The following is a 25,627-nucleotide window of genomic DNA, read 5'->3' as shown; positions in this document are numbered from 1 at the left end:
TCTGTTTTACAGAAGCTATTTTAACCAGGCTATATCTATGAACTGAAGGTGTGTGGAGACTGACTTGAGTTGATCCTATATTATGAGCTACTCATGGTTCTACCAAAAATCTATGACTGATGTCAAAAATAAGGCAAGCATTGCGATAAAAAGTTAAGGTGAATCATTTCTAGCACTGTTTTGTGAATATGTTGATGTCTGACGATGGGAAGCCATTTAAATGTGATACAGAAGCAAAATCTAGCCACATGATTTTGCAATAGTTCTGAGCTAAGGGATTTAGAATGTTGGGGTGGGAGGCAACAGGAGGAGAAACTATTACAGAGTAATATAAAAGTATGCGACACAATTTCACCTTTAATATAATCTTATCAAAATATATTCTCTAGAATAACAATTTTAGGATATTCCAAATTTTAGGAAAGCAAATTATTTTGCTTTCTAAATTAATATCTAGTTGTACTGAATATCTGTTAAAATATGCACACAGTTGCTACAAATTATTTTTTAAATAACGATTTTCACTTGGGCAACTCTGTTCTGTGACCCAAATGTGTGTTCATTAGATAGCCCCTATGCCACCAAACAATGGGATCTACCTTTCCCTACTGACCCCACACCTACCCCTTTCTTGGACAAGGACAACCTTCTTCCAGAGCATTTGAACAAAAGAGAGTCTCTCTCTCTCTCTCTCTCTCTCTCTCTCTCTCTCTCTCTCTCTCTCTCTCTCTCTCCTGGGATGTGCTATACTCTGCCCTCCCCTGCCACCAGGCCCCTCCCGGTCACTGTCCCACCCACCTTGTCCTCTGCTGTGGTTTCTGACTACAGCTACAGAATTAACATGGTCCCTTCAACAGCATTTTTTGCCTCTACGTTAACTTCTAACACTGGGGTTTCATGTGTAACATGATTAATGGAAGTTTGGGGATAACCCTAGGGACTTACAACATTGAGCAGAGAAAGAAGACCTGGAAATTAGACGTTAAGGTGACTTTTCTGGAGTCTAAGGATTGAAGATAAAAGAAACTCAACCTATAATAAGGTCTCCTCTTGGGAACACACAAGTTTGTGATGATTTTATTTTAGAGAAAGAGAGAGAGAGTGCACACTTTCTTTTCTTACTTCAGGGAAAACCCTACCCACTGAGTATCTTCTACCAGTTCATGCAACACTCCCACTACCACCAAGATAATTCTCCATGGCAGTCTGCTGGCAATTTCTGAGTTATGCAGTCTAGAACACCAGCCTGTGGGGTTTGGTAGGAACTTGAACAAGAAACTGGGCAAAAAGCTTCATAGAAATCTTGCTTTCAGAATGAGTTTCAGTACTCCTGTCTCTTTCCCTGCCCCCATCCAAGTTTGATACTCTGATATTCTCTCCTGTTGGTGGATAACTCTTGGACAAAACACAGTCAGACATTCAGATGCATGCATTCCTAAGGAAAAAGTATATCTCAAAGATAAAACAGTATAAATCAGTTAAATATAAATTATTTCTTCATTTTGAGGAGTGGGGACTTTTAGAAATTATACTGCATTTAGGAAGATGGCCCTTTACACTATTATGCACGGGTGTTTTTGTTCACTTTTTTCTCATTCTGAGCTTTCAGACTCTGCCTATGGGGCTTGATTTCTTATAAGGCACAGGCAAATTTGTGTCTTTAACAAAGTAGCAGGTTGTCTTCCTTTAATGTGGAGACATCTCAGTTATGTTCTGAGAGCTGATTGGGAGAAAATGTTGTTTATTCCAGCTGATGTAGGTCAATGATACCCCATCAGAGAAACAGCAAACCTCTCTCAGGGCTCCAGGGTCTGGATTTATTGGACTTGGGAAATTTTTGGTTCACTGTTGTTGACTCTGCTCCCTCTCTGAGAAAATCCTAGAAATTTATAAAAGTATAGGCTCACTTTACAACCCCGTTTTGGTGTCTGAAACCAGAGTGTTCTAGCTGACTTGGGACTCCCTGGTATTTTCCATATAAGGTCACTTGGAGGGTATCAAATTGATTTGAACACTAAGAAATTTCCAACATGGAAAACTCTCCACAGTCATAAATCAGTTCACACAATATTTGAGGGACCTCTGGCTTCCCTTCGGTATATTTCTATATGTATCCCCAAGTTCACCCAACCTTGCCTATGTCTGTGGCTACAAATAGGACATATGGCCCTGGACCACACCACTCCTTAGGCAAGATATTTTTACCTTTCAGCATAAACCTGAGTTACATCAGGAAATATCTCAAAAGATGTATCCCACATACCCTTGAATCAGATGTAATTATCACAGAAATATCTGCGAAGTCTGTCTTCTTCAGCTGTCTGCTCCTTGTAAGTGAGCTCAGTCACCTGCAAAGCAGTGGGAAGGAAACTCACTGTATTCGCTGCTCATGGGGACCCACCGAGAGCATCCTTATGCTACAGGCTGCCATCTCCTGCTGACTCAGTTCTTCAAGTAGAAGGGGGAGGCTGTCATCAGCACGTTGGAAGGAGAATGTCCTATTTCATCACATGAGCTATTATACAATGCCTCACAAAGACCCTCATGGAAACTGTTCCCTCAGATGCTAGCACTCTAACATAATCTCACAATCTTTTATAACTATATTTCTATCAATTTCTGGAATTAATCTGTCTAACCCAGTGGTACACAGGAACAGACACCATGTTATTAGCTCCATTACTGGTCCTCCCTTCTCTGCCTTTTTGTTTCTAACAGCCACTTTCGCTTCTCATGAAGTTGAAAAAGTAAAGCACCCACACACTTTCTCTGGCAATGATATTGGTTGCTGTGTGCGTGTGTGTGTGTGTGTGTGTGTGTGTGTGTGTGTGTGAGCACGCAAACACACTCCCAAGTCCAAATGACGACACTAGCAAAATCTAAACAATTCCGCTTTACCAGTTAAACTTGCAGGTGCAGTTTAACCATTGTTCTGGGGATTGATGGGTAAGAGCACTATAGCTCATCGATACTGGCTGTAAAGCAAGGTAAGATTTATGGTTCAAATCTGTCCCTTGGCTTTTTCCTGCCCTGTATTTTTGTCTTGCCCATTTCTCTCTTTATTCTTTTTTTCTTTGATCTCAGCTTCTAGGCATTGGTAAACCCTGTATTTCCCTTTTCCCCTATCCTACCCTTATTTACATTTACTGGGTCTCTCACTATTATCCCCTGTCCTTCTCCCCAGAGTTTTCTAGCTGGCTTAGGATGGGCCGTTCTACCCGATTCTTGGGTATTTGCTCTCTATTTCTCTTAAATCTTCCCGAGATTTCTGAACTAATCAGTAATCCTGCTTGCCAGGATGACCGTCTACAGTGGCTATCATGTGCCACCTCTCGGGAAGGTTCGCTCTGGTTGTTACACTTCCCAGCTCTGGCGAGGGTAAATGTTGCCAGCCTGAGCATTCTGGGCTCATTGTGTGCGCATAGGCGGCACATAGGCCCTGAATATGGAATTTTACCCTCTCCTAAAAATTAGCTACTATTATCTTAGATAAGATTATCGCTTCTGTATTTTCACAATTATGAGATTTTATCAGCAGGGAAGATCATTAGTTTTCTATAGAACAGATCAAAAATTAAATGAAGCTAAAATGTGCTTGAGAGACTGAGTAACAGTGATGCCTGTTCATATTTCTTTTTCCTGAGACATCTCAAAAACTGCAAAAGTGCATGCCTCTTTGCCCAAATTTAGCAGTCGATATCATATAAAAGGATTTCCTTGATCTAATTCAGGTCCCTGAATTAAGAAATTAAGCCTTAAAGTACATATAGACTAAGTCTGAAATCAAGGGATTAAAGGATCAGGCATAATAGTTTTATATATAAATATAATATAAACCTATAAATAAAATGTATACTATTCAAGTATTAATAATATAAACCAAATGTACTTGACACTCAAGAGGATTGAATAAATATAAAGCCACACAGTTCATATGATACATAAGCTTTGTCCTAAATATTTTATTGGGACTAAGAAAGGAAAATAGGTAGCCAAAGGAATGGATGATTTTGCTAGCTTGCTCTGAGTAAATACAAAGGAAAAAGAGAGAGATGAACAGACAGAGTCAGACAGCCATACTACTGGGGCAACACTGAGGCTGGGAACACTGCTTGAGCCCCTGAACAAGGCAGGAGTGTGGGTACAGTGGGTGGTGCAGGCTAGAGGTCTAAGAAACAGTGACTTCAAAAGTAGGAATCAGAGCTGAATCACAGGGGCAGGCAGGTATTTAAATAGGGACAGATACAGATAAAAATACTTCTGTAAATCTGCTCTTTACAATAATAAAAAATTGAAATACACAATGTTAAGTTTGGAGAATATAAGGAAATCATTAGACGAGTATTTAAAAATGTTTATTTCAAAAGTTTTTTATAATAGCAAACATTAGAAAGAGCTAAATTGCTCAACAATATATTGCTTGGTTAAATAAATTATGGCACAGTCAAACATTAGAATAGCTTGTAAAAATTAAAATAATGACAGATGCTATCTTCTTTAGCATGGAAAAATGTTTATAATATTTATATGTGATAAAGGTAGTCCACAAAACAGCATTGAAAACACACTTAGTCTAATATTGCAAAATTATATTACACACACACACACACACACACACACACACAGAGATGAATCCAGAGGAATAATGTGTTTCTGCGATAGTGAGATTAAAAGTAATTGCTTTTTTCTTTCTTATGCTCTTTAGTGTGTGTTTTGTAAGCTATTACTTACAATGACAACATATTGATTTTATCATCAAAGAAGAACTAAGGGATAAAGAAAGGAAGAATGTGTCAATGTAAAGCCATTAGTTAAAATGGAAGCTTGGTATTGAAGCATATTATCAGAGCATTTGACATTTTCAAAAGACATTGTATTATGAGGAGCCAATAATCTGTCCATTATTGTTTTTCCCTCCCTGGCAAGTACTGAGAATATTAAACAATGGTTCAGAAGGATGTGGGTCTAAATTGTTCCCTAAACAAGGGCACTTCGAAAAACACCATAAAATGGAAGTAATTACAAGATTCATAGAATTTGTGCTGAAAAGGACCTTAGAAGTTTAGTCCACCTTCCTCATTTTACACATGAGGATACTGAAACCTAAATAGGGTACTTAATTTACTAAAAATAGCACAAATTATAGAAGCAGGGGCAAGACAAAAGAAAAATTTTGTAATTTCAAATTTGGACTCTTTCCACTATGGCATATTTATTAAAAGTGGCAAGATGCATAAATGAATGAAGAGAACAAAAATAATTAATTTTTTTTAATTTTTGTTTTAAAATGGTGAAGAAGTGGGAGGGATATGATTTACCAAACAATGTCAACTTTATGTAAATTTTATGATTTCAGAAAAAATTTACTAATTATCCTAGCTAAGAAAAGCATACGGAAAAATCACAGCTGAATTTATAATCTTCTTAGAAACTGATGACATCAAGAAGTGTGTGTAGATTTACATTCACACACATACACGATGATGAGTTAATAAATCAAATGAATATATTCTGAGTTTAAAGTAGAAATGCCCATGTGACCCAAAGTCTGTGTTTCATGTGTGGTTGTAAAGACGAGAAGGGTTAAGGTCATGTCTCTTGGGACTGTAAGGACCTATAATGTACTGCAAAGGACCTTGGTTCCTTTCAAGTTATAGGAGAGACCTAATGTCAACCCCAGGCTGTTGGAGGAACGTGGCTGAGCCAGCAGCACCTCCCCTCCTCCAGGGTGCCTCTGCTGTCAGACCTCTCCACTTCATGCATGCAGAGGACATGCCATAGGAAATGACTTGTTTTCTAGTCCATGGTACTTTTGGATATGGCATAAAGGTATGAGATCAATGCAAATAAACAGATCAAAAATAAATAGTTCTTGGTAGTCAAAGAACAGTGTCTATCTTAGTTCTTACCTTGTAGATGGAGAATTAAGATTCGCAGAGCCCTCAGTCCCCAAAATTAGTGCCCCCGTTGACTCCAACACACACATCCATGCATACACTGCCTTTCGTATAATTACTTTGTTTCAAATGCCCATTTCCTAAACTTGCTAAAAACCGGGAAAGAGTTAATATATTTTATTTTTATCAGTTTCCAAAATGATGTTTACAGAATCATTGCATGAATACAATCTCAGCTTCTGTAATGTAAGGTAGTTTCCTTCTCAGTCCTTCTAGAAAAGAATCCAAAGAAGCAGTGAATCAACACGGGGGAGGGGGTGGGGCTGGGGGCGGAAAGATTAGAATATGTTGCGGAGTGTTTTGTGGAAGACCAGAAATGAGATCTGCCATGGTTTATCTGTATGTTAATTGTCATTACATTGATCAAATTAAACTCATTTAGTTTTATGGAGTGGTCATTAGTTATAATTCCCCAGGAATTCCAATGCAATTTTACATCAATGAGAACCCAGCTTGTGCCAGGAGTCATTTAGACAGCTGTTGTGTAACATTCCCCACCCCACAATGCCGGTTTCCAGTATCCTGAGTCTTCAGCAGACGCTGCTGTTTCTTTAAGCTGTCTGCTGGGCCCCAGAGAATGGCAGCTTTCTCGGGTGCTGAGTGTCCCCTCAGAGTCCAAATTACAACCTGGTCCCTGAATGAACCGCTTTGGACCTTATAGAGATCACTTCCATACAAGAATCTCCAAATCTGCTGCTGAAAGTACTCAGTGAACACGAAGAAAGTCTTATTTCTAATGATTCCAGAAATTGGTAGACAGAAAAAGTTTTATTTTTATCCCAAATAAAATTTGGGGGCAGTTGAAGTAAATCTAACAAATTCTATGTTTTCTGGCAATTATGGCTTTTGTATCTCTGATGATAACTGACTATTAGATTTGTTTAAAAGACCATTAATCAGTGTGTTTCTTTTTCAGTTGATTTATATGGAATTTAAATTAGAATCCCACATGAATTTAAAGCCTATAGTACTCTTTTTAAGAGAAATACATAATAATTAAGTGCTTATATCTGTAAAGAAAGTCAAAATGCACTGAAAACCCCCTGATTATTATGTTAATATTGTCACTATATTTTATGTAATCTCTGAAAATGGTTTAAATAAAGACTACTCTTTATAGGTTATTTTTAAGGACATGGTTAGATTATTTTTAAGACTGTGGTTTGAGATAAGATATGAGTTTATGAAAATGTATTATTTGCTATACATATTAAAGCCTAATTATGATATGTACATATTTTCAACAGCTGTGTCATGTTGGGTAAGATACTTAAGTTACTTATATTGATACAGGAGAGTTAGCATGTCCTAGGTAGACAGGGAGGTCCCTGGTGCAATAAACAAAGACAGCCATATCTTAAAACTTCAGGTTTTGAAATCACTCCTTTGCTCCAGGACAAAATGTAACAAGTCCTTGAGGTTAATCATAAAATTCATTTTGGCCTGACAAATGGAGCAGGTCTGATAGATAAGGAGTGGGTTACTTTGCTAATTCCTTTAGGATGGGCAAGCAGAACAAACCTGGTAGACGAATTTCATTAGAAGGCGCCAGTTCCTTTCTTCAAACAGCTCCCTTCTTCAAACAGCTCCCCTTCCCCAAGCAGGCAAGGGAAGGTATAAAAGTAAGAGTTTTTACCTCAGTCAGGGGGCACCCCATTCAGGACCCCCTGCTGCTCAGGAACTGCAACCTCCTCTCCTGCCTTTAATAAACTATCCTCTTTTTAAAACTTTTTGCCTCTCCCTGGTCATGTTTCCATTCTTTGGCTTCACGAGACCCAATCCCGGCCCACACCCAGAAACCGCCGGCAGATCTAATATCACCTACATCAATATTCCTTAACTTCGTCTTATTAAATGATACAGACCTAACCTTAAAGAGGTAGATCAAATTACCCGAGTAGAACACTGTCCATATAGTAAGCATTCAATCAATGTCATTTACTATTATTATGTTTCCACATATATTCAGCTTAGTTTTAATCTTTTGTGAAATTAATATTTAAAAATTCAAAATATATGTACCGTTGGACTGAAAATTGAGGTTAAATATACATATTTAAAAGTTAAAGAAAATGAGTATTTCATTTTTAAGATCTGAAGAAAGGGGGTACTTAGAAATTCATTGGTGTAGAAACTCATGTAGCAGAATAGTCACATACAGAGGATCATTATTACTGAACACTAAATTGTGACTGTGGGCAAAATGTTCATTTATGCAATTGTAATGTATTCTCCTAGTTTTGAGAAATCAGCAAGATCATGAAGATGATCAACAAGATGAACTTCATGTAAACTTTATTAACTGCTTTTTTTCTTGGACAAGATACACATTGGAGAGTCCCTGATTTCACATCTATTATACTGAATTTACAGGAAACGAAGATAATTTGGAACAAATGTGCTTATTAAATTACAGTCTTGGATGATAGGAGAGAAATATTTACCATAAGCAATGGAGAAAAATTTTTTAGATCATTATGTGTTATTGACCTATACTGTAAAATCAATTTTAAAATTCCTTTCCTGAGATACTATAATAACATAATTTTACATAGCAAAGGTTTTGAGCATATGTGTCTGAGTGTGTAAGAGAAGAAAAGGTTAGTTTTATATTAAACTTTACTTTGAAAAACTGTCTATATATACTCCTTACATTAGGCTGAGAAAGACTGATTTAGCACTCTAGTTTTATGGTGTGGAGCTGCAGGAAGTTTTTCCACTTTCATATGAGTCATCAAAGAGGAACTCACAGGTAAAGGTGAAATATCAACAAATGTCCTTGCTGCCTCCAGTCTTCCATAGACCATGTGGGTCTGGAAGAAATAGGAGTGCCCTGAGCCCATGCCAGGAATAACTGTTTCCCTGGAATCCAAGCAGGATGCCATAACTGTCATGGCAGAAACTGGGGAGGGAGGATTTGACCCCTACTTGAATTGTGTTCTGCCTTGTGCAGACAAAGGAGGAAAAGTGGAAAACAGAATCTCAAACAGAGAGGGTTATATCCTGGGATAGCAGACTGGCCCTGGTTGTTGAACACATGGATTTGTTTTAGAATGTTGGTTAGACGTAGCCCTAACTTCTGTGCAGACTAGCCAGGAGTTCCAGAGCTGGACTTCACAAACAAAATAATAAGCAAATCTTTTAAAATACAGTGCTAAAAGGCAATTACCCTCTCCCATTTCAACCATAACATTGGCTCCTAACTGAATCAGTTGCATTGTAATCAAGTTACCATTATTGTTTTTTTGTTGAAGTGTACAAGCTTCAACTAATTTCCAGAACAGTTGGTGACCAAAGAGAGAAAGTTTTATTACAAAATGGCTTTGCTCTAGTAGCCAGGGGGGACCACTGACAAGATGCCACCTCACAGGACTATTTTGCAGATTGAATGAGATAAAAAAATGTAAACAAATTTGATAAATTACAAAATTATATAAATACATAATTATTCTTATCATTTATAAAGTTAACACTATTTCTCTTCTATTTAGGTCTTTACATGTAAATGTATTATTAGTTACAAGATCACAGGCATTTTTAAAGCTTCAAGAGTTGAGCCATGCTTTCTCTATTTCATACTTTATAAAACTTTATAAACTGTAAAAATTCAGGCAATTAAAGCCATTTCCACATTGATTTCTTATTAAAGTGGTTTTGCTTTTCTTAAAAATGTAGCTTACGGTATAGACCTCTTTAAATAAACAACCAGTATGCCTATCTCTCTTGGTAAGATCTTTGTTTGTACAAATGAGGATAATGTGATTTGACCTTAAGGAGAAATGAAAACTTCCATTTTCTTCCCAGCAAGCATTTCCTAAGTACCTCAAATGTATTGGTGTAGAATAACCCCTGGTCGTTCACAGAATGTGAAATAATTCACAAGACTCAGAAAAGTAGGAAAGCAAGGAAAGTTGTATTGAAGGTCGGGCAGAGACAATGCCTGTGGCAGTGTCTAAAGAAGACAACTGCCTTGGGTAGTAAGGAGAGAAACACCAGCAGGGTGGTTTGCCGGGGGCAGAGTCTTAGAGGAGACAACTGCAGTGGGTTGCTGTTTAGTTGGGATTTTATACATATTTTTTCTATGCAGGATGCAGGGGGCTAGTCACCTTGCAATTGTTTACCATTGCTGCTGGTCCCTTCTGAGAACTGTTGTTGAAGTTGGCTTCCTCCAAAAATTGTCCTGATGTTTGTCATCCTGCAGGTGTAGTGCTAGCCAGGGGACTCAGAGCTAAGTGGTTAATCTTTAAACCTATTCTTATTAGCTCCCAGAGTCATTCTTATTAACTCTTTCTGACTCATCAGTTAATCTTTAGGCTTTGTCCTGTTAGCTCCCAGGCCTGTTCTTATTAACTCTTTTTCTAACTCATCATCTAATGTATGAAGTCACTGTCTCAGAGTTTGTGAGGGAGAGGATGGTAAATAACTCATGGTTCCACTCTCCAGAAAAGGATTGTGTATCACCATGTGACTATGCTGGGGGAAGGAGAGAATAACTACCTGTCATAGAAGAAAGCCAGAGAGGTTCCACGAAAGTGGGAGAGAGAGAGCTCTTCTAAAGGCAAAATCTGAGGGAACTTCCTTAGGAGGCGACAGAAGAACTGGGCTTTGAAGCATGATAATAACTTTCAAAACGAAACGTGATGACATAAGTCTAGAGACTTAGGTAAGGCTCAAACTATAGAAGACTATGTAAGACGACAGAGTAAGAATTTTAAGCTTCATTTCTCTTTTTTAAAACTGTGGGAAAGGGAATGTAGAGTTTGAATTAACAATTTTAAAATGGTGATATAACACATTTGTGTTTTTAGGAGAGATATCTGGTTTGGAGGCTAAATTAGAAGATGATACAGAGGCTAGAATAGAGACATAAACAAAATGACATAAGCAGGAAAAGTTAAGTGCTACACTTGGAAAATGTGAAAAGAAAAATTTAGACAAGGAAAAGATTCATACGGATTGAAGTAATAGAGGAGGTATCCATTGGGAAGGCAGAATTTATTATTAGAAAAGCACTCATTCATTCAATAAATATTTATTGAGCAGAAAATGTGACTAATATTTGAGAGGCCCTCAGGTTTATTACATTCTAGTAGATGGAGACAGGCAACTAAACAAAAATTAGAATTAAATGTGATAACTAAACTACAGTGTACTGGGGGCAAGGGGACATTTATGAGATGCACATAGCCTATTCTTAAAAGAAAGGGACATCTTCTTAGAAGAAGATGAGTCTGAATGATCAGTATGAGTTATCCAAAGAGGAGAAGGGTGGAGAGAATACTGAAAGGGAAAAAAAGTTGGAGAGAAAGCCTGAGATGAGGGTGCTCATGTCTCCTAGAAAATTAGAGTAATTTGTTAACATTGGATCTTAGAGCAAGCCCAGGACAAGATGTATTGTGGTTAAGAGACATTTAATTAAATAAAGCACTTAAAATCTATGTTAAGGAGGGATGGATGATTCCATATAAGATCATAAGTGCATTTTTAAATTAAACGTATTGGGGTGACATTAGTAAAATCACATAGGTTTCAATTATACAATTCTGTATTACGTCATCTATATATCACATTGTGTGTTAACTACACAGAGTCAGTTCTCCTTCCATCACCATATGGTTGACCCCTTTTACCCTCTTCTACAGCTCCCCTCCTCCTTACCCTCTGGTAACCACTAAACTGTTGTCTGTGTCTGAATTTTTGTTTGTTTGTCTTGTATGTTGGTTGGCTTCAGTTTTATATCACACATATGAGTTAAATCATATAGTTCTTGACTTTTTCTCTCAGACTTATTTTGCTTAGCATGATAATGTCAAGATACATTCATGTTGTCGCAAATGGCAATATTTCATATTTTCTTATGGCTGAGTAGTATTCCATTGTGTACATATACCATATTCTCTTTGTCCAATCATCTGTCAAATGACACTTTGGTTGTTTTCATGTCTTGGCCACTATCGATAATACTGCAATGAACACTGGAGCACATATATCTTTACGGATAAATGTTTTGGTAGATACCCAGGAGAGGGATTGCTGGGTTGTGTGGTAATTATATTCTTAATTTTTTGTGGCTATACCAATTTTTTGTGTTTTTCATAGTGGTTATTCTGAGGTATATTTTTAAAAGTTTAGTTGGACAGTGCTGTGAAGAATGAATAGCATAGAATAAGAGAAGAGTAAGGTTAGAATCAGGAAAATTAGGCATGAAGCTGTTCCATTATCTCACAGGAGTCATTGCACTAGCTTTAAAATGACACTTGTACTGGGAATGGAGAAAAGTGAATGTATGCTATTGAGGGTGTGGCTCCAAGTGGACTCAGAACCTGATTGGCTGGGAGAGTGCGGGAAAGGATGATGTAGGAGTCAGTGGTGACAACTGGGTTTCCAGCTTGGGCAGATGGATAGATGGTAATACTATTTAGCAACATAGAAAAGTATAGAAAAGGAAAAGGTGTTGAGTGGATAATGAAAGATTAAGTTTGAGACGTATTGCCTTTCAAGTGTGTGAGAGCCATCTAAGCTGACATTGAGCTATTGAAAAAAGAAAATTGAACATGCAAGTTTAAAATTCAGAAGAGAAACTGGGATTGGAAAGACAATTCTGTGAAGCATCAGTGAATACACATGTTTAACCAGGGAGCATAAACACTCTCTGAAATTGTATGCAAAACTTTATGTCCATGGGTACAGGCATAAATGTACAGGCAGGGAATACACAGCTTTTTCCAGATTCTCAAAAAATGTGACCAAGGAAAATGTTAATAATAAATTATTTAGAGTAGATGGCAAGTAAAGCTATGACGCTGGGTCATATGACTCAAAGTTAGCATGCACCAACTGACACTCTCAAACATTGCTGATAAGATCGTAAATTTGTACAAGTCCTTTGGAAAACTAGATGGCAGTTCTCTTTTTAAAGTTAAACAGTTAAACAACATCTATCCCATAATATGGCATTTTTTCCATATTTACTTCTAGAGAAATGAAAACATACGCCCTCAGAAAGGCTTGCACATTTACTCTGACAGCAGCTTGATTCATAATAGCCAATAACTAAAAATAAGCCAAATTCCCATCAACAAGAGAGTGAATAAAAATATTGTGATATATCCAAACAATAGAGTACTACTTAACAATGAAAAGAATATATCACTGATATAAGCAAAACAGAGGAATCTCAAAAACTTGTTTTGAGTTAAATAATACAGAAGAAATTGTACACATGTTATGATTCTATTTAAATGAAGTTCAAGAACAGATAAAATTAATCTTCGGTGATAGAAATGAGAATAGTGGTTGCCTAAATTGTGTAGTTGACTGGAGTGGGGTACACAAAACTTTCTGGGGTAATAAAAATGTCCTCCACTTTGATTGAGGTGGTAGTGACATATTTGTTTGCATTTATCAAAACTTATTGAATTATACATTTCAGATCTATTCATTTAACTGTTTATACATTTTATCTTAAAGAAATACTTTCCCACCTCCCTTGAAATAAAGCTATTTTGAAATAAGATGATTTCACTATTGAGGAGATGGGTGGGGGAATAGTAATTAAGTCAAGTGCCTCAAACTTTAATGGAAAAATTGGTTAGTGCTGATTAATTTTTGTCATTGTAAGTAAAAAATCAAGTACATATATGAATATTAAAACCTCAATATTTTATCATATTAACTATCATAGGTATTATATATACAATAAACAATTAAAACTTGGAAATTGAAGCTAGAAAATACTTTCAAAACTATTATAGGTAAGAAAGTATTGAATAGAGAGAAAAACAGAAAAGCAGGGTGGGTAAATACTGTTAACAAGAAAGGAGGGGGCTAAGTTTAAATATATTAATATCACAATAATATTAGTATGTTAAATTTTCCTATTAAGAGATGTAGACTAAAGATGCTTTGATGGAGTAATGCGAATTAAAACAATCATAAGACATTAGTTTTAAAACACTACATGGGCAAAATTATAAAAGATTGATAGTATACACTGCTGAGGAAATATACCGGGAATGCCAAAAAAATGTATACAAGTGGACACTTTGGTCAACGTTGCTCAAACAGTAATTCGCTATAATCAGAAGTGTCTGTACGCTGATTGGCTGAGCACCTCTTGTAATTGCAGAAGTCAAACGTGACTTATATTCATCTTTTGTTATTGGTATATGAGTGTAATGAGTATTACAATTTTAATACAGTTTTCCTTTCTTAAAATGTGTGTACATGTTTTTGGCACTCTATGTATTCTCACTCACTCTTAGTGGGAGTGTGAATTGGAGCAACCTTTTTGGAGAGCAATTTGGCAGGCTATGTCAGAGTAAGAACTGCATGTAGTATTTGAGAACTTATGTTTTATGACTCTTATCTACAAGCATGCAGACAAGGGTGCACGGAGATTTATCTATATGAATATTTGTTGCAAAACTTTTTTTACAGTAATTATAAATCGGAAGTTATAAATCAAAAAGACATAAGAAAATTGTAACATATACGTACATGCTGTGGAATTTATTCAGCCATTATAACAAAAGAGGAAATCTATACTGACATAGACAGTCATAGATAAACATATAAGCTTTGATGTGATTTAAGTAAACAACTATGTGTATGTGTACAACACACACACACACACACACACACACACACAAATATATAAGAAAGCAACAACAAGGACATACACCAAACTATTCACGGTGTTCACAGTGACTTCTTCCTTAGAGAGTGTATTTGGAGGTTTTGATGAAGATTTTCATATTTTACTTCATATATATCTAGATTGTTTTCACTAAAGTGAGAATATATATAAAGAGAGAATTATAAAGTGAGAATATAAAGTGAGAATACAAAAATACAATATATTTTTTGTATTGCTTGAAATAAAACAAAAATAAATCAAGATGGGGATGGATATTTAATAAGTAGATCATATCTTAGGACATCTTAGTTGAAGGTAGAATTGAAACAATGAGATGGTGTAACCACCTCAGTGTCTAATAAATAGTAAGTATTCCACTTCCATTCTTTGAAATATGAAAGAAAAATAAGTTAGTGGTTAAAATATCTTGGGTAGAAGAAATTTGTTTTTGGTTTTCTTTTTAATATGATGATGTGATCTCAATATGCTTAAAGGTTTAAAGGAAATAGATGTTTCAATTGTGGCAGAAGTCCTGAAGAGGTAAGAAGGGTTGAATAAAAAGGGAAGGAATATATGAAAGCTGTTCTCAATATTTTCTGTAAATTCTCAGGATTTTGGCAGGGAATGCTTTGAGCTATCATTCCAGAGCTCATTTGCTCAAATTACAGGTGCTCAAATTACATTCCAGAACTAGGTATTTAAAAGATATTAGCCATTATAAGCATGCTATTAGAAATAAAAGAACCAGGCATTCAGAGTGTGACACAAAAGATGGTAAGCAGTAGAGATTTTCAAAGGTGGAGAACATGTTTCTATTTTATTTTTGGAAAATTATAAATAATGTGTTGTCATTAAAGAGTGTACATATTTACACTCTAATTCTCAGATATTTCTATTATTCATTTAAATATAAATAATTCGTTTTATTTTTAAAATTAATCATCAAATCCACAACAAATTAAATTCAATAAGTAAGTCTAAAATAAAAAGGCATTAGAGGGTGAAAGTGCATTTTAGAATCTATATTGTTTTTAGAAAATTAAAAAGAGCCTGAGCTAAAGCAATAAACAAAATATTAGGTTGGTGCAAAAATAATTGCATTTTTTTGCAATTATTTTTAACCTTTTAAACCACAGTTACTTTTGCACCAACATAATAAATGAATCTTAAAGGGGAATTTAGAACTTGATGGGTACTTATTAGACCTCAACAAATAACTTTGAATGCCAGCTTTGTGCGAGCCTCCTAGGACCAGGGGCAGGTCTTTGAAGGAGACTCTCATCCTACCGTAGGAAGGGGGAATGACACTGATCCCAGCAAACAAAGAAAAGTAGTAATATGTCATGTCTTTATAATTGCTGCAAAGGAATATAGAGCAGAGAAAGGATCAGAGTGTGTAGTGGTTGGAGGATGGATGTATCTCATACAGGTGAGTAGAGATCTGAATGGAATAAGTGAGCAAGATATGGGGCACTTTGGGGCAGAGTATTTCAGGCAGAAGGAACAGTACATACAGAGGCTTTGAGATGGAAATGTGCCCGGAGTATTAAAAGAACATCAAAGAGTTCAGCACGGTTGGAACTCAGTAAAGTAGTTAGATGCCAAACTCAACAGGGTATTTACACATTGGGAAAGATTTAGGATTTTTCTTTAGTGTGATGAGCAGACATTGAGGATTTGGAGCAGGGCAGTGGCATGACCCAATTTGCATGTTTGAAATATAATTTTTGCTTCTCTGTAGAGAATAGATGTAGGTTAAGATTGAAACAAATGCTTCTTGCACTTAACCCAAATGGAAGCGATCGTAAATGGGACTAAGATTAGGGGACCCATACACCCCAGTTGTCTGGGGAGAGGCCTGCTTTGTGCCTGTTGTCACCATGTAATTACTATTATAGTAGCACTCACTCCCTCTCACTGTCAAAGACAGTAGATTATGTGGTCACCCTATTAAGTGGGTGGCAATGATGGTTCTGTGAAGTGGCTTTCTGATGGATTATACGTAAGGTGGAGAAAAAATCAATCAAGAATGATGAGAAGGTTTGGGGGTGAGAAACAGGATTTACTGATGGTACTGTGGAGGGAGAGCGGTTAGCCCCTGGGAGAGAAAAAGCTTTGAAGTGTATTAGGTTAGAAGCAGCTCCTGAGACTATAATTTGTGTGCAATAATTTCCTAAGGAAGCACCTCCAAAAGAGACTGATACGTGAGTGGAAGGATCAGGAAAAGAAAGGGGAGAAAGGCGAGAAAGGATGCCACATCCACTGAGTCCAGGATTGTGCCTGACCCAAAGGAAGGACTGGAGCACAAATCACATTTTAGACTTTCCCTGCCTTATGGTGATGTGGTTATGGGCCGCTGGGTCGGGGAGAGGAACATCAAGTATTAAGCACTGGTTCCCTGTGGCTTCTAAGCAGATCCAGGAGCCCAAGGGCTGTCCTTTTAAGGAGGTGCTATTAACTCAGTTGTGTCCTCCAAAACTCATATGTTGAAGCCCTAACCCCCAATGTGATTATTTTTGGAGATTGGACTTTGAAGGGATGATTAGCATTTGAGTTCATTAAATTGGATTCTTTGTAATGCTATCAGTGGCTTTATAAGAAGAAGAGAAAGAGATCTCCCTCTGCTATTGAGGATACAGTGAAAAGATGCCATCTGCAAGCTAGCAAGAGGGCCCTCACCAGGAATCCGATCAGCTGGCACCTGCTCTTGGACTTCCCAGCCTCCAGAACTGGGAGAAAATAGCATTAAATCACTAAGCTGCCCAGTCTATCGTATTTTGTCATATCATTCCTAATAGACTCACACAAAAGGTTATAGATATAAGTAATTAGACTCAAAGCATGTCATAGCTGCAGGATGGGCACAAAAAAGAGGGAAGAGGAACCTCAGCAGCATTGGGTGGACCCCAACCACAGAGTATAGTCAGAAGTTCACTTGACCAGGCACTGAGTCTTATTAGAGCATCATGAAATGAGTAGGAGGCTGCGTCTGTAAGACTCCAGTTAGGCAAGAGATCAGGAAAAAAGACAGAAGTGTTTGAATCAAGTAGATGACATTTTAAAGCCAGGGCTGTCTGTGGTCATCTAGGGAGTGACAGTAGGTGGAGGAAGTGCAGTCTGTGCTAGGACCCCGGGAGGTTCAAAGGGGCCACGACACGTGATCCATGCCCTGGAGCAATCTCAGTCCTGTCTGAAAAAAAGGGATAGGCCAGAAAGTACAGGTGGCATCCGTGCTAGGCTTCCTACTGCTGTTCATTTGTTTTTGTCTATTTGATCTTATGCCTATATCCATTGCTATATCTCTACCTTCTGCCTCTTTGCATAGAAAGAAGTACACAGCATTATTCCTTCTACCCCAAATATAGAAACATCCTAAAAATCACACCAATTTTGATGATGGGTAGTTTTAGATCAAAGATATGCAAATATATGATGCTGTGATATTTTTGAGTATTCCTCAAATTAGTTATAAAATTCTCATATAAAGTGAATTTGAATAATTCTAAGTAAAACAAACAAAACCCAAACCAGCAGATCCAACGCCTTTAAAGATAGGGTAGTGTTTACTAAATAAAATAAATAAACAGGCAGTGAAAAACCCAGAAGTATTGGAATTCACTGTGTCGAGGAATTAACTCTTAAATAGCCCATAATCTCATATACATATATGCACATGACTTGTATTCATCCTTTGTTACTGGAATACATTGAGTATTACAATTTTAATACAGTTTTTTCCTTTCTTAAAATGTGTATACATTTTTTGGCACCCTGTGTCTTGGGTTTGGAGGAGACAAAATAATCTGTTTAGGCCAACATCTAGTTAACTCATTCCATCCTCATGAGGAGTCAACCAAACTTTGCTGGAATGCTAACTAAAGGAAACTCAGAACTTCCTGAAGCTACACTTTCCATATCAGAGTATAGAAAATCCTTTGGGATGGGAGACACTGATGTCTCTTTCCTTTGTCTGACCTTCCTTAGGTGATTCTGGACTGCAGAGCTCCATTCGGCTTTTTTTTTTCCCTTTGCTCTTACTTCATCAGCACAGTCATTTAGATAGTGAATAGAGGATAGTATCTGAGAGAGTAATAGCTGGTATATAAGCTAACTTTTGTGACCCTGTTGTAAATCCTCACTACAGCTCTCTCAGCTTAATAATGCTATTATTATCCCCATTCTACGAATGAGACAGAGATGCTAAGGAACTTGTCCAAGGTCATTGAGCTCGTAGGTGGTGGAGCCAGAATGCAAACCCCAGCGACCTGGCCTGCAAGTCCAGAATTGTACCCACAGGATCTATTGCCTGTCTGAGGCAGGGGACTAGTGTTCCCCTGTCCTTCATCAACTCAGGCCCCCCAGAATCACTTTACCTCACAATAGCTAAGGCCACTTGTGGTCATTTTTGTGCTTAGCTTCAAAAGAACTCAAGCCATCCACTTTCAGGACAAAGGAACTTTATGAGGCAGCTTATAGTCTCCATGCTAGAAACTGATGAAATTCGATTAATCTCCCCTCCACTAATTTGATTTGGTGTGTTCCTTTCATGGAAGACACCAACTCATCATAAATCTGACAGGCCTTTGTGCTCACGCTGCACTGCTTTTATTATTATTGTGTTATGGGGTTTCGATAACTCGGATTTAGGATTACACACATAACTGCCAGAAAAATTTACAGCCGGCTGCCGTCCCGCATTTTTATGGCTTGGCTGGTTGCACCATTTCTTTTAAATATCTTAGCACTTATCCTTTGACTTCGGTTTGAAAATACAATTTGTTCTCTTTCTATCTGTAAGAACTATTTGTATTCTGAGATAACTAAAGCAATTCTGAGTTATTTGTGTTTGTATGTCTTCAGCATGGAATTTGGAAATATTCTTAATGGGGCATTTCCTAGTTAGTCAATAGCAATTATGCGTAACTCTTAATTTGTTTGCATTTTAACACTGCATCTTTAAAAGCGCACTTTGAGGACATGCAATGTCACCTCAAATAAGACTCAAATGTAATCTGAATACTTGTAATGTGACTCTTAATTAGTTTTGAGAAAAGGCAAAGCTTATTCATTATTATGCTGAGGAGAACATCTAATTTTTAAAAAGGACAAAGATAATTATTAATTATGTGCTTTCAATTTTATTTTTAAGCAAGAAGTATGGGATGTAAGGTAATTATCTAAATTAATTAATTTTCCAGTTATTAATGATGGAAACAACAAGGCTCTATCCATATGCCTCTCAGAATAATAAGTGGTTTATTTATATTAGCTCATTAAAAATATGTCAACAATCTTATAAGATAATTACATGTTCTAAAGTAATACAAAATACATTACATTGTCTTAGATTTCCCAGGATACAAACAGCTTGCACTGTGTCATGTATTAAATTCTCACATACCATAGGGATTGCTTTGAGTCTATTTTGTTTCTGGATCCGTCTTTTCTGCTCTAGTTGTCTTGTGCCAGGGACCCTTGGACAAACCTGTGGAGGTAGGAAGAGAGCTATTCTGAATGTTTGCCACGAGACAATGCTTGAGCATCACGTCTTGGTGTGCCTAAAACATTCCAGCACATGTGGGCAAGGGCGAGCCGGCAGGTTCTATTTCAGCCCCACCTAAGCTATTTCACCCTTACGAGATGATTTATTTACGTTTTGATGAGGAACTAGAACAAGAGTGTGGAATGAAGAAGGTGACGAGCTTTTTAGTATTCATTTCTGCATGCTTACCAGTGTGAGAGTTTTCTTTATACAGGCCTCTTTGTCACCTTTTTAGGGTGGAAGATGGTGGAGAAAATCTCAAGTCTCTGCATGGATGTGGCGAGCTGATGCAGACACCTTACCAGAAGGAGAGGAGAAAACGGTGCCCTAATACCTGATACTTAGTACAACCTTGAGTAGAAAATAAAAGGACTTTACTGAAAAACACTTTTGGTGAACACTAATCTTTTAAAGACTTGAACTTTTTTGCTCACTTTCGCAGTGACTTATAAAAAGAAAGAAAGGATTTCAAAGGTATCCATTATGGTCAGGAGGTTCGGGGCCTATTGGATACCCAAGTAAAGATGTTTATTAGTTAGTAAGTTATAGAAGTCTGGAGTTAGAAGAAAATTCAGGGCTGGGTGGCTAGTTAAATATAGAGATATGTTTTCCTTTGACTGTGTATATATATATATATATATATATATATATATATATATATATATATCTGTATACATGTATATACACACACACACACACACACACACACACACACACAAAGGCTGAAAATATACATTCTCATGCTTATAAGAAGAGTTGCATCTGGAGGATTTGAATTGAGGGTTTGGTCAATGGGACCTTTAGTTTCTTCCTATAATGTTTGAATCTTTTTGATTGTGAATGTATTCATGAATGCTATATGATATTAAACATTATTAAGATTTTAAAAAGAACATGTGCTAAGTCAGCCACATGCTTGGGCTGGGCTCTAATGAAACTGAATGTTGTCCTAATGGGTGCATGGGAAAGAGCATGGTCTGATCTCTTCAAATTGGGTGGGGTGGGCTAACTATGACCATTTTACCATTTACTTGACTTTCCTCTGACTCTACCTTCTTACATATATATATATATATATATACACACACACACACACACACACATACTGGGGGTGCCAAAAAATATATACAAGTGGACTCTTTAGCCAACGTTGCTCAATCAGTAGTTCACCATAATCAGAAGTACCTGGCCTCTGATGGTAACCACTTTGAGCATCTCTTGTGACTGCAGAAGTCAAACATGATTTGTATTCATCTTTTATTATCAGTATATATTATTACAATTTTAATAAAGTATTTTCCTTTCTTAAAATGTGTACACATTTTTTTTGGCACCCTCTGTAGATATTCACATTTAGAAATTACTTACACATATTCCTACCTTTGTGACCCCTATATAATGGTTCATCTTCCAAGACAAAGCTTTACTTGTTATCTTGCATCCAGATCCCTTCTATCCTCTTCTCTGTGCTGTTCACCCAGGCTCCCTGGTTAATTGGCTTCCTATTGGGTTTGACAGTTGAGGACTCTATGTAGGGATTAGGAGGCCCAAGGATAGGAAAGGTGTGGTATTTCCTCCTTGACCTCTGTTCGTCGCTACACTTTTTGGGGCAGTTCCTGTGGGTACAAGGAAAGGGGAACGACACCCTCCTATGTGGTCTGCTCTCTCAGCTGCTCTCTTTGGTATACTATTTCTTCTTCTTATTCAGACACAGATGTGGTAAAAGGTTGCTACTGTTGCTTGTTTCTGATTGCCACAACATCCCTTATCAGGTCCTTAAATCAGCCCTGACTTCTCTTCAGTAAAGTGTTTTTGTTAAACTTTTAGAGTAGATTGATATTTCTCAAGAGAACCTGGCCAATACACTTTTTGTACCCACTGTACTGAGGTTCATAAAGGCTTTTATCATAGCATCTATCAATGTAGTCTTATTTGAGTATATTCCTTCCTCATAAAGACACATCTACTCTATCTCTTATCACCTTTGAAATATATACAGATTCTCATCATTTCTTACTATGTCTATGGCTTTCACTCTAGGGCACTCTGATATCTCCTGCTTGGATTACAACAATTCTTCCTAACTGGTCCCTGATTCTACTTCTGCTGCATGGCAATCCATTCTCAACCTAGCATCATATTCATCCTTTGAAAACGTAAGTGAGGTCTTGTCTCTGCTCTTTTCAAAATCTTCCAGGGACTTCTCATTGCACTGAGAATAAAATCAGACTTTCTCATCGTGTCTAATGGTCATAGAGAATACATCCCCCCCCTTCTTTGATGTCACCTTCTCCCACTAACCCCATGGTATGCCTCAGACCTAGTGACTTGCCGTTGCTCACAGCCTGTGCACCGGATCTCTGCAGCGCCTTGCAGGGATGTCTGTGGCCTGGAGCCCTGTCCCCAGATATTTGCACTGCCACACCCTCTTGCACTCCATGCCTCTTCTCCAGAACCACACTGAGACAGCCACCCACTTTCAAAAGTCTCTGTCCCCTGGTTCTGATTTCTTCCTTCTTTCTGGCTCTTAACAGCCAGTCTGTGCTTAGTTTAACATTTATTTTCCTCTCCCTACACTACAGTGTAAATTCTATGAGAGCAAAGATGTTTAGCATTTTAATCACTGCTTTCCCAGGGTGTTTTTCACCCATCTCAGAATTTAACAATCCATATGTAAGTGCAGGTATATTTATGTGATATATACATGATGTTAGAGAATGGAGATATTGGTTACATAACTTCTTTTTAGTTTTTAATATTTCAATAAATTATATGTTTTATTCAGACACTATGAGTGTAATATATATTTATGTTGTTTGTGTGAGTGGGCTTTTGTGTTTAGATATTATTTATGTGTGTTTTCCCAAAATAAAAGTGAACTAACATGAATAATCAACATAATTATTCCTGCCATAACACCCAAACATTCAGTGATAAAAAATCAAAACAAAACAAACAAACAAAAAAAATACCAATTAATTTATAAGTGGCAATATTTTGGGGAATGTTTGGACAATTACTTTATGATGGGCTTATGAGCATTTAAAATATTAAAGTGTACTTTAAATATCTTTTACTCTTGGCCATTAATTTCAGATCATCTATGTAAAGCTTTTAATTAATATATTTATTATGTAATTTGGTATATGTGTTTATTTATACTGCTGGACATTGCTAGATGTTTTTTTTCTTATTTTATTTTTTAAAATTAATATTATCCTATTTGAATTTGATGGCAATGTGTCCAGTTAAAAACACATAGCTTTACAGAAGTTAAGCATGCCCATATGACCCTATTCTGAAAAGTGAGACACATATAGTAATCTTCTGGATAAGTTTCTAGGAAATGTATTTATCATTTTTGGGGGGAGGCAAACTTGCTGATATGTACAATTTAGCTTTTGCATCTTTGTCTGGAATGTGGATGGGGTACCTGGACTCGGAGCAATGGTCCTGTGACCATGATGAGGGAAATGCGTAGTAAATAATGGAGAAGAGAGTCAGGAAAGTCAATGCAGAAAATCAACAAAAGCATATTACAAGGAATAAAGAAAACACCATCTTTAAATTTACCAAATATAGGCAACATAAACTTTATGGTAGCCATAATTTCATACATTTTTACACACACACACACACACACACACACACACACACACACACAGAGGGTGCCAAACAATGTACACACATTTTAAGAAATGCAAAGAAAACTGTATTAAAATTCTACTGATGGCAACCATTTTGAGCACCTCTTGTAATTGCAGAAGTCAAATGTGACTTGAATTCATCTTTTGTTATTGGTGTATATTGAGTATTACAATTTTAATACAGTTTTTTCTTTACTTAAAGTGTGTATACATTTTTTGGAACCCTGTATGTGAGTGTGTGTGTGTGTGTATGATTTTTATATAAATGTATTATGTATGCTGTTTAAAATTGTTTAATGACTTGTTTTTGCTCTCCTTTTCTCTCTCTTACACCTAGGAAACTACTGTTAATCATCTGTTTTATTATTCCACACAGTTATTTTTCCTCATATACTTTACATATTTATATACATATTGTCATTGTTATATTAATATGGAATTGTTATATACATTCTTTATTCTTTATATTTTATTTTATATACTTAACAATGGATCATGAAATCTCACCAAATCAGTTGGAAAAAAATCTAACTCCTTTTTAATTGCATAAGCCATGGGGTGGATAGAAGTCAAATTATACAATTATTCCTTCATTGGAGGACCTTAACTGGGTTATTAGAATTTTCTTTTCCCTTGATGATATTTTTAATTAGATGTTTTAAGATAATTGTCGATTCATATGTGGTTATAAAAATAATACTAAGAGATCTCATGTACACTTATCTAGTTTCCTCAATGATAATATTTTATTAAACCATAGTATCAGAACACTGATATTAATGTTTATACAATCCAACAATCTTATTGAGATTTCCCTGGTTTTACTTGTACTCGTTTGTGCGTGTGTATGTGTGTGTGTGTGGGTTTTGTTCTAGAAAATTTTATCACACAGGTAGGTTTTTGTATCCAACAGCACCCACCACAGTCAAGAAATAGAAAAGTTCCATCACTGCAAGGATCCTTCTGTTGTCCACGCTCACCTCCCCTCATTCCTGCCCTTTCTCTAAACATTGGAAATCACTATTCTGTCCTTGATTTCTAAATTTTTTTTCAATGTTATATAAATGTAATCATACAGTATACCACATTTTTGGGATTAACTGTTTTCCTTCAGCATAATTATCTGGAGATTCATCCCAGTAATTTCATGTATCCAACAGCCCATTCCTTTTAATTACTGAGTAACATTCCATGATACGTATGCTGTATGGTTTGTTTAGCCATTCCTCGGTTGAAGGACATTTGTGTTGATTCTCGGTTTTGGTGATTGAAAATAAAGCTGCGATAAACATTTGTGTAAAGGTTTTGGGTTATCAAGAGTTTTCATTTCTCTGGAATAAATACCCAAGAATTCAATTGCTGGATCATATGGTAATTGCATGTTAGTTTCATTAAAAAATGCCAAAATGGTTTCTGGGGTGGCTGCATCATTTTACAGTCCCACCATCATTGTATAAGTGTTCCCGTTTATTTTAATATCATTAACATTAGTGTTGTCACTTTTTTATTTTAACCATTCTGATAGATATATAGTGATACCCCATTGTGGTTTGAATATGCATTTCCCTAATGACTGAATATGTTCAACATATTTTAATTGCATTTGTCATCTATATGTTCCATGAACTGAACATTTTCTAATTGGGTAGTTTTTTGTTTTTGTTTTTGGTCAACCTTTGAGAGTTCTTTACGTATTCTAGATTCTACTCCTTTGTCTCATATTTGGTATATTAGATATTACAGGCTGCCAAACAAAATACCACAGACTGAGTGGCTTAAGCAACAGACATTTATTTTCTCATGGTTCTGGAGATTGAGAAGCCCAAAATTAAGGTGCCAGCAG

The sequence above is a fragment of the Rhinolophus sinicus genome, linkage group LG01, assembly GCF_036562045.2.
Source record: "Rhinolophus sinicus isolate RSC01 linkage group LG01, ASM3656204v1, whole genome shotgun sequence".
NCBI classification, from domain to species: domain Eukaryota; kingdom Metazoa; phylum Chordata; class Mammalia; order Chiroptera; family Rhinolophidae; genus Rhinolophus; species Rhinolophus sinicus.
This window is presented reverse-complemented; position numbering follows the sequence as displayed.